The sequence below is a fragment of the Rhinopithecus bieti genome, unplaced genomic scaffold, assembly GCF_001698545.2.
Source record: "Rhinopithecus bieti isolate Rb0 unplaced genomic scaffold, ASM169854v2 scaffold_11933, whole genome shotgun sequence".
Taxonomy (NCBI): Eukaryota; Metazoa; Chordata; class Mammalia; order Primates; family Cercopithecidae; genus Rhinopithecus; species Rhinopithecus bieti.
The window spans coordinates 750,510-768,526 of NW_016806995.1; the positions used below are offsets into that span (position 1 = coordinate 750,510).

General features: G+C 48.4%; 1 long non-coding RNA gene across 2 annotated transcripts in view; it reads right to left on the minus strand.

Moving 5' to 3' along the window:
• Positions 1 to 5,184: 5,184 nt before the first annotated feature.
• Positions 5,185 to 18,017, minus strand: part of LOC108534407 (uncharacterized) — a 19,375-nt gene continuing 6,542 nt past the window's right edge. The window contains exon 4 of one of the 2 annotated variants that reach the window (XR_001886966.1): positions 5,185 to 5,412. This is a non-coding gene — a long non-coding RNA (uncharacterized LOC108534407). Of the gene's footprint in view, positions 5,413 to 14,835; positions 15,045 to 18,017 lie in introns of those variants that run through there. The other variant, XR_001886965.1, reaches the window with a different exon arrangement.

Here is an 18,017-nt window from a genome sequence, read left to right on the forward strand (position 1 = left end):
TCTCATTGGGGGACATGTTCTTCTGTTCACGCTCCCCACGGGGCTGGGAAGTTCCTTTTGTGTCTAACTTTAGTTAAGGTAAAAGCTTTGCAACTCTGGTCCCCAGGTGATCCCACGAATGACACCTCTGTTGTTGTCCAGAGAAGGCAGAGGAAACTGGAAGGGTGGTGATGGTGGGAAAGGGCTTGGCTTGATATCGGAGGGAATGAAGGAGAAATGAGTGTTAACCTTTGTGGAGGCCTATTCTGTGCTAAGCCCTTTATACGTGTTTGGGGGAGTTTCTTCTCAGCCTCTTGGTGCCTCTGTTTGCTCAGGTGTAAAATGAGGATAATAGGAAGCCCTATCTCCTAAGATTGCTGTGAGGACTAAAAGAGTTAATGCATGCAGAACCCCTGAAAAGCAGCCAGCATGTAGTAAGTGCTCAATAATCGTGCACTATTGGCTTGGCCCGGTGGCTCACGCCTGTAATCCCAGAACTTTGGGTAGGCCAAGACGGGTGGATCACCTGAGGTCAGGAGTTCGAGACCAGTCTGGACAACATGGGGAAACCCCATCTCTACTAAAAGTACAAAAATAAGCCGGGCGTGGTGACGTGTGCCTGTAATCCCAGCTACTTGAGGCTGAGGCAGGAGAATTGCTTGAACCTGGGAGGCGGAGGCTGCAGTGATCCAAGATCACTCCACTGCACTCCATCCTGGGCAACAGAGCAAGACTCCATCTCAATAATAATAATAAGAAGAAGAATAAGAATAAGAATAATTGTGCAGTATTGTTATTATTTGGTGGTAAATTCTTACACTATCCTGGCAAGTCAGATTCATACCATTTTACAGATGAGGAAACTGAGGCTCAGGAAGGGCTAGTATTGCCCATGAGGTGGGCTTCATCATTCTTATCTCCCAGAAGGAAGAACTGAGGCAGTCCTCCCTCTCTCTGGGATGTCTTGTCTGGAAAGGGGGCACATAGGTACTGACTTCACAAGGTAACTTGGGAATTGGGGAGAGCAACTATGAGTGGCATCCAGTGTGGGTTGGCAGGTAGAGGTGCCCAGTCTGGTGTTAGAAGCCCATCCTTTGGCCACAGAGGAGCTAGCTCCCAATGTGCATTTCCTGAGTCATGAAATGATCCTAAGGAAGGAGAATAAAGCAGCCACAGTTTGCTGGGGTCTGCTGGCAATTAGGCCAGAAGCCTTTGGGGAGATCTCATTGTCCCTGCCCTAGTTGGAACAGGGTTTGTAGCTGTGCCTCCCCCAGGGACCACTGCTTCCAGGCCACCTGCCCTAATGAGGTCAGTGGGAGCAGTGGCTATAACAGGTGTGGGGTGGGGACTGTCCAGGGGAGTCAACCACTTGGGTCTCATTTTGCAGATGAGAAAACTAAGGCTTAACGAGGGGCGATGACTTGCCCAGGTGCAGACTGTAAGCCCCGGAGGCTCTGAGAGAGCCCCAGATAATCAGCTCCTGGGCCAGGTGCAGTGGCTCACACCTGTCATCCCAGCACTTTGGGAAACCAAAGCAGGAAGATTGCTTGAGCCCAGGAGTTCAAGACCAGCATGGACCATCTAGCAAACCCCGTCTCTACAAAAATTATAAAAAAAAATTTAGCTGGGGGCTGGGCACGGTGGCTCACGCCTGTAATTGCAGCACTTTGGGAGACCAAGGTGGGCAGATCACCTGAGGTCAGGAGTTTGAGGCCAGCCTGGCCAACATGGTGAAACCTCGTCTCTGCTAAAAACATAAAATTGGCTGGGTCTGGTGGTGGGCACCTGTAGTTACAGCTACTTGGGAGGGTGAGACAGGAGAACTGCTTGAACCTGGGAGGCGAAGGTTGCAGTGAGCCGAGATCGCGGCACTGCACTCCAGCCTGGGCGACAGAACAAGACTCCATCACAAAACAAAACAAAATAAAACAAAACAAAACAGGAAACAGCTCCTGACAGCTGCATCTCTCAGGCTGGTCTGGATCCTGTGTGGCCTTGAGCAAATTATCAGCCTCTCTGAGCCTCCCTTGACTCAGGTGCCATAAAGGGAATAATATCTACCTGGGCATAGGGGTGGAGGACAAGGTGGATATGAGCATCACAGAATACCAGTCACTCAGAGTTGGATTTTAATTTTTTTTTTTTTTTTTTTTTTTTTTTTTTTTTATAGCATCTCCTCTGGTCGCCCAAGCTGGAGTGCAATAGTGTAATCCCAGCTTACTGCAGCCTTGACCTGCTGAGCTCAGGTGATTCTCCAGCCTCAGCCTCCCGGGTAGCTGGGACTGCAGGCTCCTACCACCACATCCAGATAACTTTTGTATTTTTTGTAGAGATGGGGTTTTGCCATGTTACCCAGGCTGCTCTCAAACTCCTGGGCTCAAGCCATCTTCCTGCCTCAGCCTCCCAAAGCACTGGGATTACCAGCATGAGCCACTGCACCTGGCCAGAGGATGTTTGAAACAGGACAGGCGTGTTTGGGGGAAGGGGCCCTTCTATGTCTATACTGTGTGCCTTCCCACCTTGGCCCGGGCTGTTCCTTTGGCCTGGACGCCTTTCCTGGTCTCCTTTCCCAGGCTACCTTCTCCTGAGTTTGGTCCCAGCTCAATAGTCACCTCCACTGGGAAGTTCTCACTGATTCTCCTCCATGAGGGGCCAAGCAACACCTCTACACGCCCCAGCCTCAACTTCATCACACTACCCCTATCATCTACTCACGTGCTGTGAGCTCCTGGGACTGGGGAGGTTAGAGAAGGCACCACACTTACCTGGTTTGCACTATAGCCCTGGCGTCCTGCATGGGCCTGGCACGTGGAAGGCGCTAACAAGCATTTGTTCAGTGACTGACCACGCACTGAATGAGTCAGTAGCTGGACCAATGAACAGCACTCACTGGCACGCCTGCCTCTCCTGGCTTCCTGGCCCTCGACCTCCTTTGCAGAGAACCAGGATGCTGGCAGCTGGGGTGGATGCAGCTAAAATTGAATCCCCTGTAACAGGAGATGGCTGGATGTGAAGCCAGTCCTGGACGCTAATTTGCTTTCTCTGGAATAACCTGGTCAGCTAGATGCTGCCGAGGAGAAGCCAGGGAGAAGCCGGCTCTGGGCTGCCCACCTTTAGCACCTGTATAGGAGCTGCAGAAAAGGCTAATCTGGAATCAGCCAGGTCTGGGTTTGAATTCTAGCCTAGATGCCTTCACCACCTTGGACTATAGTTTTTCTCATCTATGAAATGAACTTACTGATATCCTGAAGCTACTGTCTGCAATTAGAAAAGGCTCTTTTGGCTGGGCATGGTGGCTCATGCCTGTAATCTCAGCACTTTGGGAGGCCAAAGCAGGTGCATCACTTGAGGTCAGGAGTTCGACACCAGCCTGGCCAACATGACAAAACCCTGTCTCTACTAAAAAAAAATACAAAAATTAGCCAGGTGTGGTGGTGTATGCTTGTAGTCCCAGCTACTCTGGAGGTTGAGGCAGAAGAATTGCTTGAACCCAGGAGGCAGAGATTGGGCCGAGATCATGCCACTGCACTCCAGCCTGGGCAACAAAGTGAGACTCCATCTCACAAAAGAAAAAAAGAGGAAAAATAAAAAAAGAAAAGGCTCTTTGATGAGGTGAGGGCAACACACTGGTACAGTCTGTCCTACTTCCTGGCCTCCTCATCCAAGGGAGGTCCCAGGCCGCAGCTTCCAACATGCTGAGCTTCAGGGACCCCCATCATCTTCGAATCCCCTCCACACGGATGCTGACCTCTCCCTTGGAAATTCCCACTGGGAGAAGGGCTAAAAAAGCGTCCACAGCCACTTACTGAGCACCTACTATGCACCAGGCACTGGATATTCCTACCCTCACTGGATCCTCCCCCACTGCCCTCATTTTACAGATGAGGAAATTGGGGCTTAGAGAGGGAGGACAGGGGCCCCCAAGGGCACACAGCTGGAAAGTGCTGGGCAGGGGACTAGAATCGATGACCCCCTGGCTCTGAAACAGCCTTTTCTTGGGTGATGACTCTTGGCCTCTGTGACTCACAGAAAACACAAACCAAAACCCACCTCCCAGTGAGGCCCTGCAGAAGGAGAAGTTATTTGGGAGAGACTGAGAGCCAGGCAAAACAACAACAACAACAAAAACAACCTGTAGAGACCACCTTTGATGACTACTATTGCTGTCTCATTAATGGTAATGATAACCCACGTTTTGAATGTTTCCCACCTGCCATGCCCACTGAAGTTCCTCAAGAGCTCTCTTAGGACAGGTTCAAAATGTATCACCATTTTAAAGGTGAGGAAACTGAGGCTCAGAGAGATTAAGTAATTTGCTGAAGGTCACCCAGTTGGGAGAGGCAGTGCTATGATTTGAACTCCAGTGACCCCAAAGTGCATGTTCCTTGGCCAGAGGTCTTTTACAGGGATGGGATCAGGAAATGTTTGTTGATTGACTGATTGACTGAAAGAATGAATGAGTGAAAGAATGATTTAATAAATGGCCAGATCTAGGATGTCTATCGGGGTGGCAGAGAAGCCTCCAAGTCCAACCCAGGCCACCCCCAGACCTTCCTCCTGACCTCCCATAGGGCCTTCTATCTTTTGGCTCATCCAGGAGTGTTGGTGCATGGCCATCTGGTAGGGCAGAGCAAGGGTAGGGGCTGGACTTCCCCAGCCTCTCTCCTACTCCGAAAGGCTCACACTCTTTGTGACTTATTGTTTGACTTTACAAGCCCCTTGGCTTTTATGAGGGTTATTTATGAAGCTCTGGGCTTTGATCCTCAGCATGAAAAAAGCCAACTCCTGTGTCTGAAAATGTCACAGGGATTAGGGGAGCCTTTGAAGTCCCCTCCTGGCAGTCAGCGCCTGCCCAGCTTCCCCTCCAAAGGGCCTCCAAGCCTGGAAGCCCTGGCCAGGGCCTAGGGGCCCTCCTCTGGGTGGAAGCATCCCCAGTCCAGGTGAGTGACAGATGGGGGCCTCCTACTCTTGCAACACTCCTCCCAGATGGGCACATTTCCCAGCCCCAGGCACAAACAGGACCTCCCTTGTCTCCAGATGTTGACAACATCTGTCTCTCGTGTTTATGGACAGCCAGAGGCTGCTATCTCGTGTCCCTGAGCCCAGCAGTAGGGACTTTGGGGGTGCTAAAAATGGATTATTATTACCATTTTATTGGTAGAGAAAGCGACAGGAAATATAAATAGGAAGGTAGGAGGAGCAGCACTTAGCGAGGCAGGTGGCTGGTTCTCCTGAGTCTGTCTACTTCCTTCCGTCTTCCCAGTCCTGGGGTCCAACATTCCACCCTGCAGGTAGGGAGGGACTCCTTCATTCCTCCTCCTGTAGTCAGGTCACAGCTGGAGGGGTTTGGGCTAACTCATGGCGGTGGGGTGGGGGCAGCGGAGAGATGGATCCAAGTAGATAGTCCAGAGAAGCAGTGGTGTTTCCTGCAACCTGCAATGCCCCAGTGGTGTGAGACCAGAGGGGGTGACAGGATGACCTTGTCCATCTCCTCCTCCTTTTTTTTTTCTTCGAGACAGTGTCTCACTCTGTCGCCCAGGCTGGAGTGCAGTGGCATGATCTTGGCTCACTGCACCTCCACCTCCCGTGTTCAAGTGATCCTCCCGCCTCAGCCTCCCAAGTAACTGGGATTACAAGAGTGAGACACCATGCCTGGCTAATTTTTGTATTTTTATTTTATTTTATTTATTTTTTGAGACAGAGTCTTGCTCTGTCACCCAGGCTGGAGTGCAGTGGTGTGATCTCGGCTCACTACAAGCTCCACCTCCCAGGTTCATGCCATTCTCCTGCCTCAGCCTCCCGAGTAGCTAGGACTACAGGTTCCTGCCACCACATCCAGCTAATTTTCTGTATTTTTAGTGGAGACGGGGTTTCACTATGTTAGCCAGGATGGTCTTGATCTCCTGACCTCGTGATCTGCCTGCCTTGGCCTCCCAAAGTGCTGGGATTACAGGCGTGAGTAACCGTGTCCGGGTAATTTTTGTATTTTTGGTAGAGACAGGGTTTCACGATATTGGCCAGGCTGGTCTCAAACTCACGACCTCAAGTGATCCGCCCACCTTGGCCTCTTAAAATGCTGGGATTACAAGTGTGAGCCATCACGCCTGCCTCCCTTTTTTTTGAGACAGGGGCTTGCTCTGTTGTCCAGGCTGGAGTACAGTGGCACAATCACTGCTCACTGCAGCCTTGACCTCCTGGGTTCAAGCGATCCTCCCACCTCAGCCTCCTGAGTAGCTGGGACCACAGGCACACACCACTATGCCCAGAGAATTAAGAAAATCTTTTTTTGTAGAGACGGGGGCAGGGAGGGTCTCACTATGTTGCCCAAAGTGGTCTTGAACATCTGGCCTCAAGTGATCCTCCTGCCTTGGCCTCCCAAAGTGCTGGGATTACAAGTGTGAGCCAGCATACCCGGCCTCCATTTCCATTTTTACATAAACAGTGGTCCAAGTGCTTCTAGGATGTTTTCTCCCTCACCCCTTGATCTTGGAGGGCTTCCAGCATCTCAGTAGCCAAATACAGGGGAGGAGGTGAATTCTCAGTTTATCCTCCTCTGAGTTTCCTTCCCCTCCAAAACAGGGAGCCTCATACGATGCCAGGCTGTGTGGGGATTAAACAAGGAAATTCCCTTAGAGGAGCCTGAGGTCCCTCCTGCCCTCCTCTCTAGGCTCAACTTTCTTTCTCAGGACCAAGGCAATAAAGGAGGCAAAGCTGGGGCCCCAGCAGAGAGGAAAATTTGGGGAAATGTTTTACATAGTGATTGTGTTGTTGTTTATATGACTGTATGCGTTTGTGAAAACTCATCAAACTATACACTTAAAATCAGTGAATTTTGTTGTATGTAAATTATACTTCAAAAGCCAAAATTATAAAAGAAAATATGCAAATAGAAAACAATTAGTCACAGGGAAGCATAGAAGATAAAAAAGTAAAACTCCCTTCGACCTTCATTTCTACTCCCCAGAAGCAACAAGGCATTCATTCATTCATTCATTCAGTCATTCAGTCATTCAGTCATTCATTCAGTCATTCATTCATTCATTCAGTCAGTCAGTCATTCATTCAGTCATTAGTCAGTTGGTCACTCAGCTATTTATTGACTGTTTACTATGTGTCATACACCATGGTAGCTGCTTTTAACGATTGCGTGCATGTGTGTTAACTCTCTGTCAACGTTTTCTGGATACACCCTGTTTCTCAGTGGATGTGAGCATACAACAATCTAATTTGTGTGTTTTTTTCCTGCACCCGGCAGCTCAGCCTAGAGGGAGTTCTGTGTGAGCGCGTCCACGTCTCCCTCATGCTTTTTAAAGGTGATAAGAGGATCCGATGAATGAATAGCCAAATGTATTAAACCTGTCCTCTCTTGGCAGACATGCAGGTTGCTTCTCTGTTTCCTTTTCTATCACACACACCACCACAGTGAACATCCTTGTTCACGCAGTCACCTTGTTCATTGGGTGGGCTGATTCATATGGTTAATTCCTGTGACTTGAAGACCTTTTATATTTCAAAATTGGATAAATTTCAAAATTTAAATCTCTTGCCATGCTAGGTGTGTTTCCAGTCCTGTCAGAACATGGACCCTGATCCCCACTCAGGCTGACAAGCCACACAGTCTTATTTCTGCCAATTCCTCCACCTTCATCTCATTCTGCATTCCAGGCCACACCCACCCCCCTCTCTCTCTCCTACCACAGGACCTTGGCACCTGCTAGGTCACCTGCCTGCAAAGCTTCTCAGCTCCTTAACCTGGCTAAACTCCCCCTCATCCTTCAGAGTTCATCCTATAAGAAGCACCCCTTCCTCAAGGGAGCCTTCCATAGTTGCTCTGACTGGGCAGGTTTGAGCTACAGCTTTCAGAGACCCTGTTCTTGCTCCTTCAGAGCACTGATCTTCATTTGTAAAGAAATGTGGGGTTTTTTTTTTCTTAGCTGGGGGTTTCCCACTGGACTGTGAGCTCCACAGAGCAGAGATGGTTTGGACCCTGAGACAAGAATTGGTGTACAAATGATGGTTTAAGCCAGTGATCCCAAGGGAGATGAGGAAGGGTGTGGGGAAAACAGGATAGGGAAGGGAAGGAAGCCAGGCAGGGTACAACCTCAGGACAAGACTCATGGTCCTACATGGGAGCTCTGGAGTGTGAGTTGCATGGCAGGGTTATCTTGCTCTGAGGCAAGGAAGCTGGACTTTCATGCTCACTGTCAGTCATTGACTAAGAACTGTCCTAGCAGAGAGGCGAAGGGAGAGACCCCTTGGGTCTCTGTACATGGCAGAAGAGTGGCTCCAGAAGGCCAGAGATAGTCCTTTGAGGAAGGGTCGCAAGTGTAGGCAGATGAAGGACAGCACACGGAAGCTGGCAGAGTGGTGCAGAGCAATAGACAAAAGGATCCCACAGGACCTGAGTGGGTCGTTGATAGCACCCACTGCAGATGACGTCTATCTTCTTCACTTTTCCAAGCTCCTAGCATAGTGCTTGATGCAGAGCATGCATTCAAGAAAGATTTTGAATAACTCAGTCAATAAAGAATGAAGCTGAGCGTAACGAGGGCATTCCAGGAGGAGGAATGGCATAGGCGAAGGCTCAGAGGTAGTACCAGGCAGTGGTGCTTGTGCCACCTCAGTGAAACCCAATTGCTACGATTTCAGGAATTTTATGAGCCAGTTGTTAAACACAGTATCTGATACCTGCTGGTGTACTGCAATTCAATCCAATTTGGATGCTGACCACCCAGAGTTAGCATCTGAGTCCTAACAATACTGCCCTCCTTTCAGATGTCACCTGCAAGATCAGGGATCCCCAGGCCACCTGCACATATGACCAATCAGCCACAAATTCAGGAGTTTCCATGGCCCCCCTCATATTTGATATCTTACTAAACTGGCTCACAGAACTCAGAAAAGCACTATATTTACAATTACAGTTTTATTATAAAGGATAAAATTGGGACCAGCCAAATAAAGAGACACATACGGTGAGGTCTGGGAGCTTCCTGACCTCAGAGCTTCTCTCCCTGTGGGATCATGGCACATCACCCTACCAGCACATCAGTGTGCTCACCAGCCAGGATGCTCTACTGAGCTTTGGTGTCAAGAGTTTTTATTGTGGGTGCATTATGTAGGCATGATTGAATAATGGCCATATGACTGAAGTCAATCTACAGACGTCTGCCCTGCCTGGAGGTTAGGAGACTCAAAGAGCTTCTAATCACATGGTTCGTTTTTCTGGTGGCCAGCCCCATCCTGAGTCATTTCAGCTCTTAGTATAAACTCAGGTGTGATCCAAAGGGCTTATAGGCCAGGTGCAGTGGCTCATGCCTATAATCCCAGCACTTTGGGAAGCCAAGGTGAGAGGATTGCTTGAGCCCAGGAGTTTGACACCAAAACCTGGGCAAAATAGTGAGACCCTGTCTCAAGAGATAATAAAAAAAATTACCTGGGTGTGGTGGTGTGTGTCTGTAGTCCTAGCTACTCAGGAGGCTGAGGCAGAGGATCACTTGAGTCTGGGACATTGAGGCTGCAGCAAGTCGTGATCATGTCGCTGCACCCCAGTCTGGGTGACAGAGCAAGAACCCATCTCAAAACAAACAGGCCAGGCATGGTGGCTAACATCTGTAATCCCAGCACTTTGGGAGGCCGAGGCAGGCAGATCACTTGAGGTCAGGAGATCAAGACCATCCTGTCTAACACAGTGAAACCCTGTTTCTACTAAAAATACAAAAAATTAGCTGAGTGTGGTGGCAGGTGCCTGTAGTCTCAGCTACTTGGGAGCCAAGATGGCACCACTGCACTCCAACCTGGGCGACGGAGCAAGACTCTCTCAAAAAAAAAAAAAAAAAAATTATCTGGGCATGGTGGTGGATGCCTGTAATCCCAGCTACTTGGGAGGCTGAGGCAGGAAAATTGCTTGAACCTGGGAGGCAGAGGTTGCAGTGAGCCAAGATCGCACCACTGCACTCTAGTCTGAGTGGCAGAGCAAAACTCCATCTCAAACAGACAAGCCACAGGGCTCATAAATAACAAAGTCACTCCTATTACTCTGAGAAATTCCAAGGATTTAGAGTCTCCCTCCCAGGAATAAGAGACAAAAGTCAGTCAAATTCTTCCTTACACAACATTTGGTGATCATTAAAATTTAAATTATATAAATGTAAACTAAATCCATTCATATTAAAACAGTAATAAATACTCAAAACTCATCAATCCTTAGTGCTTTACTACATCTTGCTATTATCTGTATAATATATATTCAGTAGATGCAAATAATTTTTTGAGGTCATTTCCACCTATTGAATCTATACGGTGGAGATAACCATATAATGGTATTTGCCCATCTCTCTCCCTCTCTGCATTTACTAACATCATGTTCATAGTTTGAAATTAGAGTATTTACACCACAGAAATTGGCAAGTGATACAAATGAGGGCTTAGCTTTTTGTTTTGTTGACAGTCCAAACTTAGAAAGTAATGCAGAAAATGAGCAGGCGCAGTGGCTCACACCTGTAATCCCAGAACTTTGGGAGGCCAAGGTGGGCAGATTGCCTGAGGTCAGGAGTTTGAGACCAGCCTGGCCAATATGGTGAAACCCTGTCTCTACTAAAAATACAAAAATTAGCTGGGCATGGTGGCGCATGCCGGTAGTCCCAGCTACTTGGGAGGCTGAGGCAGGAGAATCGCTTAAACTTGGGAGACAGAGACAGAGATTGCAGTGAACTGAGATCGCACTACTGCACTCCAGCTTGGGCAACAGAGCAAGACTCTGTCTCAAATGAAAACAAAAAGGCTGGGCATGGTGGCTCACACCTGTAATCCCAGCACTTTGGGAGGCCTGAGGCAGGGGGATCACCAGGTCAGGAGATCGAGATGATCCTGGCTAACACAGTGAAACCCCGTCTCTACTAAAAATACAAAAAATTAGCTGGGCGTGGTGGCACGTGCCCGTAGTCCCAGCTACTTGGTAGGCTGAGGTAGGAGAATTGCTTGAACCTGGGAGGCGGAAGTTGCAGTGAGCTGAGATCGCACCACTGCACTCCAGTCTAGGCAACAAAGTGAGACTCTGTCTCAAAAAAAAAAAAAAAAAAAAGAACAAAGAAAAAAAGAAATGCAGAATATGTTAATAACACAGATTAAACTTATATGTGCTTGTAGACTGTTTGCTTTAGAGATAGGATCTTAATCTGTCTCCCAGATTGGAATGCAGTGGCGTGATCATAGTTCACTGCAGCCTCCGACTCCTGGGCTCAAACGATCCTCCCTCCTCAGTCTTCCAAGTAGCTAGGACTTACAGGCATGTACCGCCATGCCTGGTTAATTTTTAAAATATTTTTTGTAGAGATGGGGTCTTGCTACATTGCCCAGGCTGAGCAGGAACTCCTGGCCTCAAGTGATCCCCGCCTCCCAAAGTGCTGGTATTACAGGTATGAGCCACTGCACCCGGCCTGTACGTTGTGTTTATAGTCATTGCAAGTGAATAGCATAAAAATTTGAGAAAATGTTCTTCCTGTACTCAAAAATTATCATGCAATTCAACAAAAAAGTTGCTCACATCATTGTTGAATGAGTGAAGTTCTGAAATGCAATTTCATTGTTTCACTTTCAGCTTACCCTTTAACATGTAAATGAAAATACCAACCAATATTCATGCCTGAACTACATTTACTCATCAATTTTAACCATAGATTGGCTACTAATACCAGAATTTGGCAAAAATCCATGAAAGTATTTTATGAGAATCAATTGACTCTATGGAATCTACAATAAAAGGCTATCGTGCATTTTACTATTGTTTTAAAATTGTGTGCTAGGACAGGCACAGTGGCTCACGCTGTAATCCCAGCACTTTGGGAGGCTGAGGCAGGAGGATCGTGTGAGGCCAAGAGTTTGAGACCAGCCTGGGCAACATAGTGAGACCCTGTCTCTGCAAAAAAAACAAAAATAAAAAATTGGCCAGGTGTGGTGGCACATGCCTGTGGTCCCAGCTACTCAGGAGGCTGAAGTGGGAGGATCACTTGAGCCCAGAAGGTCGAGGCTGCAGTGAGCCCTGATTGTACCACTGCACTCTAGCCTAGGCAACAGAGGGAGACCTTGTCTCAAAAAAAAAAAAAAAAAAAAAATCGTTGCTACACATCTGTTATATCAATAAAGTTTATAATAAACTTATGCACACATGCACACATATCATGCACACACCTTTTTCCCCCAGAGTGCTGAGACTAGACCACGGTCACTGGGTGGTTTGGATGGAGCAGAAGAAGCAGGGTACCTGAGGAGCAAAAACTGGAGATGAAGCTCAGAGTCTGAATGCCAGGCTCAGAGAGGGAGATAATTTGCTCTGAGACACACAGACAGGAAGTGGCAGACCTGAGTTACTCAGAGGGTTGCTAAGGGGCCCTCCCTCTGTCCTGGGTCCTCTGCTTCCCCCTTTCTGCTAGGGCTCCAGCCCACCTGTCTTAGAGGCAAGCTGGGGGTTGCTTGGGTGTGGAAAGTTAGCCCAGCCCAGCACTGGAATCCCACAGCAGAGTCATTTGTCAGGTCTCTGAGTGCCAATTAGTAGGGCATGAGCCTGATTACTCATTGTGGCATGGCAGATTTCAGGGAATTAATCAGGCCAGAGGCAGTGGCAGGGAGGGGGAGGATGAGAAGAGGAGGAGAGAGGACAGGATGGGTGCTGAGTGGTGGGGGTCCCGGGCAATCAGTCCTTATAAGTGATCACAGGGCTGGCCTGGGGAGGATGCTCCTGGGAGATGCCAGTCACGGGAGGGATTTTCTAGGGACCAGCAGGGCCTGCCCACCCTTTCCTGAAAAGATGCCACTGGTTTGTAGATTATTACCGTGGCTAGGAAAATGACCATAGGCCTGAAGTCTCTGTTTCTCTGCTAGGGGCTCTGCCTCCCATGCCTGAGGGTCATGTGTTAGCAGGGGGTTGGGAGATGGGGGCCAGGTAGGGTGGGAGGGGACACTCTAGGAACACCTGAGCAGAGTAAATGATGTCCCAAGCCCTGCCCCTCCTCCTTGGCCCTGGCTTACTTTGGAGAGTGTCAGGAACTGTCTTCCGCCTGTTGAGGCTGGGCTGGCTCCTCAGGGTAGGTAGGTCCCAGGACCCCATCTTGAAAGTGTCATTGTAGAAGCTGGGCAGAGAGTCTCAGCTCATGCCAATATACTCACCTTTTAAAGATGTGTTTCATGGCCGGGTGTAGTGGTTCATGCCTGTAATCCCAGCACTTTGGGAGGCTAAGGCAGGAGGATCATTTGAGCTCAGTAGTTCAAGACCAGCCTGGGCAACATAGTGAGACCTCCATTTCTACAAAAGATTTTAAAAATTAGCTGGGTGTGGTGGTGCATGCCTATAGTCCCATTTACTTAGGATGAAGTGGGAGGATTACTTGAGCCTGGAAGGTCAAAGCTGCAGTCAGCTATGATCATACCACAGCACTCCAGCCTGGGCAACAGAGCGAGACCCTGTCTCAAAACCAACCAACCAACCAACCAACCCAAAAAATGTGTTTCCACCAGAATTGCAAGGAGCCTTTCTGGGGGCTTTATTGAAATTATAAAAAATGGTACTCACTCTGGGCTGACCCGTTAGGAAAAAGCCCCATTCTGGGGACAATAATTTGTCCCCAGAAAAGAAAGGCAACTCTTTCTCTAGGCTGTTGAAGGCCCTTAGGACAAGCCTAGGCTAGTGGGCCTCGAGCTAAATTTCAGACGCATTTCACTCCCAATGCCACTTCCTCAACCACGTGTCCCTGGGCAGGGCACAACTTAAACAACGGTACCTTGCAGGCCTGTTCCCATCTTCAGACCCCCACGGATTTCCTGGGCCCGCTGTGGCACTATGGAAAGAGCACGTGCTCTGGAATCAACCAGCACTGGGCCCAAATCCCAGCACTGCCTCTAGCTCTAAGTGAGCCCTCCCACTCCCCTCTCTGGGCCTCAGTTTCCTCAGCTTTAGCATGGGGATAATCATCCCAGGATTCAGGGCCAATGAAAGAAGATCACAGGTGCAGGTACTTACAGCTCCTCATAAGTTCTCAATACACTATTTGGAGTTTGTTTGTTTTGAGACAGGGTCTCACTCTGTCACCCAGGCTGCAGTGCCATGGTGCGGTCATAGCTCACTGCAGCCTCAAACTCCTGGGCTCAAGCAATCCTCCTGCCTCAGTCTCCTGAGAAGCTGGGACTACAGGCACACACCACTATGTCCAGCTAAGTTTTTATTTTGTGTAGAGATGAGGTCTTGCTTTGTTGTCCAGACTGGTCTTGAACTCTTGGCCTTAAGTGATCCTCCCACCTCAGCCTCCCAAAGCAGTGAGATTACAGGCGTGAGCCACTGCGCCTGACCTCAATACACTCTTGGACCTTTATTTCCTGATACCAGCCCAGATCAAGGCTACACCCTTCTAAGAACCAGGTCTGCTCATCTCCCTTGCTGTGGCAAAGGAAGAACCCAGCCAGGTTGGGACCTGATGACGCTTGAGGCTGGCAGATGACCTGAGGACTGGGCCCGGAGTCTGGGGTTAGGGCAGCACAGGACAGGAGGGTCAGACCCACCCCTCAGGGCAGTGACTGCTGGCTTCTTGGGGTCCTGGGTCCCTTTGGGTACTTGAGAGAAGCTATGGACTCTCTACCTAGAAAAATGCATCTATACACTTAATATTGCCTATTGTTTCAGGGGTTCATGAGCACAGTAAAATCTAGCCATGGACCCCCAAGAATGTCACTCTAGAAGCATCAGGCTCTGCTCTCCCACATGGGGGCCATTAGCACACTGGATTGTTCCAAGACAAGGAGAGAAAACAAAGGCAGAAAGGAGACTGGCAACTATACTACTAATCTGACTTTACATGCATTACCTCATCTAAGGCTCTCAGCAACGTCATGGAGCCGTGACTATTTCCACATTCCAGATGAGGACATGGAGAACCAGAGAGGCCTGGAGACTTGTTCAAGGTCACACAGCTAACCAGCGACAAGCCAGGACTTGAGTCTTGATGATCTGATTTCAAAGCTCATTCTACTAGGTTTGGCTGAGGTCTTTTCCTGGTGTGCAGATGCCCTGGTTAGGCCTTTCCAGGGAGGAAGAAGGGAGTGAAAGACTTGGTTTCTCTGGTCTAGTCCTGGATACTAGGAACGTTAACTGCCCTGTGTCCATTGCCTCCCACACCCTCCTGTTGCTCCCAGGGCTGCTAGAGTCTTATTTGCCGCTGCTGCTGCCACCTGAAGACACCCATCCTCCACCCCCCAGATGATCCAAGCATGGTCCCTGGATCAAGTCAGATCAAATTATTCCTTCCCCAGGAGAACTGCCCACCCAGTGCCACAAACTGATGGAGCCCTTGCTGGTTGTTGAGGGTTGACATGAGGAAGAACCACATGTAGAATGCAAAACAGCAATAAAGAAACTGAACCATGATGTTGTTCAGGGTCATTCTATGTCACATGGAGGCTCAAATGGCCCAGGGGACGTATCCCTCTCAGGATTCAGCATGCAGAAAAGTCTTTCTCTCTAGAAAACCTAGACTTTATTATACTTTCCTTAAACGTTGCTTTTGGAAGACCATGAGAACTAAGAAAACAAACTCATTTGCCTTTTTGCCATGGCTGCTAGGAAGTTCAGGACCAGGTTTAGATTTGAATTGCCATTATTGCCTTAACCTAGATTTTCTGATATAATTTGACTTTGTCTATACTGATAGGAAAAAAAACATTCTTTTTTTAATGTGGCTTTTAAACAATTTTAAGGGAATATGTTGACCTTGCAAGACTATGAAAAACAAAGACAGGGCGGTCAGAGGATAGAGTCTTTTTCTGCATATTCCCCATTCCTCCATCTAATAGTATACCTCATTGCCTCTGATGTGAGAGCCTGGATACCGCTCTGCTCCCAACTCTTTATACTTAACTCTCTTGTATTTTATTTCTAATTTTTTTTTTTCAGACGGAGTCCGCTCTGTCACCCAGGTTGGAGTGCAGTGGTGTGATCTCGGTTCACTGCAAACTCTGCCTCCCGCCATTCTCTTGCCTCAGTCTCCCGAGCAGCTGGGACTACCTCAGCTGCTCCTGCCTCGTGCCATTCTCCTGCCTCAGCCTCCTGAGCAGCTGGGACTACAGGTGCCCGCCACCAACGCCAGGCTACTTTTTTTGTATTTTTAGAAGAGACGGGGTTTCACTGTGTTAGCCAGGATAGTCTCGATCTCCTTACCTTGTGATCCTTCCACCTCGGCCTCCCAAAGTGCTGGGATTACAAGTGTGAGCCACCGCGCCTGGCCTTTTATTTCTCATTTTAATGGCATAACTAGGCAGGGATTTTTAAAATGTCAACTACTTCAAATCATATTTTTGGAAGCAACACAGGTAGCTATATAAAACACTATAAACTGGGTGCGGTGGCTTATGCCTATAATCTCAGAACTTTGGGAGGCTGAGGTGGGCAGATCACTTGAGGTCAGGAGTTTGAGACCAGCCTGGCCAACATGTTGAAACTAAATATACAAAATTACTCTGCTAAAAATACAAAATTAGCCAGGCCTGGTAGTGCATGCCTGTAAATCCCAGCTACTCGGGAGGCTGAGACACGAGAATCACTTGAGCCTGAGAGGTGGAGGCTGCAGTGAGCCGAGATCGTGCAACTACACCCCAGCCTGGGCAACAGAGCAAGACTCCATCTCAAAAAGAAAAGAAAAAAAAAAAAGAAAAAAGAAAAAACCAGCATAGATTTTTAAATGCACACACACATACACATGCGCATCTGGTCTGAACACCCCTTGGCTCTTTGTTTCCAGGGACTCTGTTCTATTTCAGCTGGGAGCATTCTGCAGCCTGGTGCTGGATGAAAAGATATACCAAGTCCTATAATGTTGCCTCTCTCTTCCCCAGGTCACTGAAGATCTTTGTCATCTTCCCACTGACCTGGTGGGGCCCAGCAAAGGGAATGAGAAGTGATGATAAGCCATTGTGAGGAATCTGGGGAGTAAAGAGACTTAGATCTTAGCTCCAATTCCAGCTCCATCATTTTTTCCTGCTGGGGGACTTTGTCCAAGTTTCTTGACTTCTCTGGTCTTCAGTTTCTTCCTTTGAATAATGGGGAGAAATAATAATGCCTACCACATAGACTGTTGTGAGGATGGCAGAGCATGCACAGTGCCTGCCATGAGTTAGGGTATAATAAATGGTCATTACTTTCACTGCCTCTGTCAGCAGTGACCAATTATCTCAAGCCCTAACTCTGGAAGCTTGTGGGTAATAGAAGCGTGGGATATTATTAGTACTAAAAAAGAAAACTATCAAAACCAGAAGTCAGGGGCCAGGCACAGTGGCTCACGCCTGTAACCCCAGCACTTTGGGAGGCCGAGGCGGGCAGATCACCTGAGGTCAGGAGTTCGAGACCAGCCTGGCCAACATGGCAAAACCCCATCTCTACTAAAAATACAAAAATGAGCCAGGCCTGATGGCACACACCTGTAGTCCCAGATACTCAGGAGGCTGAGGTAGGAGAATTGCTTGAACCTGGAAGATGGAGGTTGCAGTGAGCTGAGATCACACAACTACATTCCATTCTGGGTGACAGAGCAAGACTCCATCTCAAAACAACAACAACAAAAACCTGGAAGTCAACATCTACCAACCCATTCACCTTCCAATCTACCAGTTCATCCATCCATCCTTCCATCCATCCATCCATCCATCCATCCATCCATCCATCCATCCTTCCTTCCTTCCATCCATCCATCCATCCATCCATCCATCCATCCATCCATTTATCTACCTGTCAACCCATCTATGTATCCAGTCATCCGCCTATCAACTCATTTATCCATCCATTCATTCACCTACCAACCCAACTATTTATCCATTCATCCACCTGCCAACTCACCCATTCATCCATCCATCTACCAACCACACAGAACAGACACCTTCTGTCTGTTCATCTTTCCATGTTTCTATCTATCCATTTACATAACCATCCACTTACCCATCCATTCATCCATCCATCCATCCATCCATCCATCCATCCATCCATCCATCTACCTGTCAACCCA